Source organism: Branchiostoma floridae, chromosome 15 (genome assembly GCF_000003815.2).
Source record: "Branchiostoma floridae strain S238N-H82 chromosome 15, Bfl_VNyyK, whole genome shotgun sequence".
NCBI classification, from domain to species: Eukaryota; Metazoa; Chordata; class Leptocardii; order Amphioxiformes; family Branchiostomatidae; genus Branchiostoma; species Branchiostoma floridae.
In genome coordinates, this window is record NC_049993.1 from 1,812,123 (window position 1) to 1,815,114 (window position 2,992).

Sequence of the window (2,992 nt, forward strand, 5' to 3'; positions counted from 1 at the left end):
TTTACTTTCTTTTTCATGAGATTGAACAAACGTTCACCAAGGCGGGGGTCGTAGCAATCCTTACATATGGCCCTTAGATGACCCTTGGTGAGTTAAAAAGTTCCGTAAATTGGAAGGAACAACAGTGGCCGGGGTTTGGTGAGTGACGAATGCAATTATCGGCGTGACTTCCTGTGGTTTCCAGGTTTCCAAGACCTACCCACATACCAAATATCACTTCAATCCATTCAGCCGGTCTTCAATTTGCTGGTTTCTACATACATACATACATACATACATACATACATACATACAAACATACATACAAACGCTACCCAAAACATAACCAGCTCTCCGAAAGTAATTATGACAACACAAAATAGAACAGTAACCTCATACCTGTACAAATTGTTCTGATTATGCAAAGACATTCATTCACATTGCCAAAAAATTGCTGCATTATGTACACCAACAGAATAGACTAATCTACTCACAATGTTCATAATCCAACCAACCACTACATGTGACTAGATAACATATGGACTTATACACATTAATCATTCAAAAAGAACGATCTTCCATAGAAATTGTTTATTTGGCGAAGATATGTGTTCGAGGAACTCTAGTTGAAACATAATGTTGCTTTTTAGCCTTAGAACATAAACGAATAACTTTATTTCGTAGGTTTCTGTATAATGGCCAGTTTCCTCCGTGAAAGGCTCTTTGACGCCTTTTAATCATGGTTTTGATTTGGGGGTTCATCCACGCTTTGTCAGTGTTATGCTTGATGATTGTTTTAAAAGGAAAATGACTTTCTATTTGGGCTTGTAAGATGGAATAGAAGTTGTCTACTTTGCTCTGGGTATCAGGAGCATTGAAGACTTCGGTCCACGTGTACGTGGAGATCCAGCGTCCGAACGAGCGGATGTTGGAGTCTCTCATTTGGCGAAAGGTGGACGTTGATTTCCTGTTAAGGGGTTTATGGTCTAAGGGCATCCAAATGACGGTATTGTGGTCACTAAGGCCAAGGGGCTCTTCAATACAGGGGCTTTTATAGAAAGCCTTTAGATTAGATATTATCAAATCGAGTACAGCTTCACCTCTAGTGGGCTGTTTAACTAACTGTTCGAGCTGGCTTCCGTTCGTAAGGTTTGTGATTCTAAATCTGTTGAAATCTCCCATCACACAAATTCCCACATGTGGGTATTTAGTGCCAATCTTGTCAATACTATCGAGCAAGTGTTGTTCTAACATATCCTCGTACGGACTACTTGGGGGGTTATAAACAACACAGATAGCTAAGTTTGTAATGTGCCTTGGTGTCCAATATGGTTTAGCTATTACCCATAGACACTCAAGCTCTGTTGGTGTTACGATAAAATCAATAATTTCGGCGGGTATACTCTCTCGTACATAAATGGCAATGCCCCCGCCACGGCTGCCAGTAGTGCGACAACGAGAAAATAGTGTGTACCCTTCTATATTAGTACATTCTACAGGGTGACTAGGTGTATACCATGTTTCTGTTACAACACCTACATCAATATTATGGCCGGCCATAGTATCAGACAAATCATCGAGTTTGTTTACAAGGGATCGTGCATTGCATAGTAAAAACGATGGTAAGGATTTAACCTGTTTCGCTACAACAGTCTCCAGGGGGGACTTCTTCCTAGAAAACCCCGCGGCATCGATGGCGGGGCTCTCAAGGCGTCTGCAAAGGATACTCCGGTGCGAACTCTCGTTGGGCGATCACCGTGCAAGAAGCTTATAAAGTTTTTTGCAAGTTGGATAGTTCCTTGTCCATTCAGGTGAACTCCGTCATGGCAGATGTGATGCAGTCTGATATTGCTATTGTCGATGAAATGCCAGCCGTTCCTGTCGCACATTTGCTGCATGCCTATGTTGACTTGGCGGGTCCAAACCTATATCACCATTGGCCCGCATGATCACACCTGACACCGCGATGTTTTTCGCGCCAGATTGATTAAGTGCCGATGCCAGGTGGTAGGCTTTCTGTGTTGCTAGGTGAGCAGGCTCGTTGTTGTTGTTGCTTCCTGCGTGGACAATGATTGTGGTAGGGTTTTCATTCCGGACAATTCTTTGTGCAGAAGGGATCAGCTGTTCTAGGCGGGCTCCACGGTGGGTGTAACACTTGACGTTATTTCTTCTGGACATCTTCTTGCCTTTGAGGTGCTTTATCATGGAGTCCCCGATGATGGCTATCTTTTCTGGTGCAGTGGTGTTGTATTACCTGGCTTGCTGACGTTTCCTGTAAAGCCCAATCTGTTGGGCGATCGGGCACTATTTGGTTTCTGTTTGAGACATAACACATTCCTGAAGAGAGTCAACATCATCTCTGCCTCGTGTGGACAGTGGGGAGAATCTGTTTGACGTTATGATTGTCTCTTGTGGAGGTTTGTTTACTTCCACATTCCTTTGAGTGCATCTTTTCCTAGACGTTTCCCAGTCGCCAGGCTCTTGTTGTGGTTGTTGTCGTTGTTGGGTTAACTCCTCGATGATTCGTAAGAGTGAGGCATTTTCATCACGGAGTCGCTGCACTTCCGCGATTAGGTCTTCACTTGCGTTAAGTGCATTAGTTTCACAGTTTTTGTTGTCTGTCAGTGTCTTTAACTCTGCCCGAATTTGCTGTATCGTGAGTGTTAATCTCTTTACATCTTCGGGGAGAGATTTACACGATTCGCACGCCCCATGGTCACACAGAAGGCAGGAGTTCGAGTTCATTGTACTCACAGAAAATTCCTTATCTCCTGTTTGATTGGGAGTGCAAGGATCTAGGTGATATGGTGGTCGCGCTACCTTGTCATTTTGGGGTGGGTCATTAACTATATCATTGTCCTCAACGAATGACTGTGTATCGTTACTGTCACTTGTTTGGCTGAGCATGCAGGAGTCCAGGTTAGGACGTATACAGTCACCGAGTTCTCTCGACAGGTCGCCATGTTTGAATGAATTAAACAGGGGCTACCAAATCCTTTATCAAGGTAAAGCG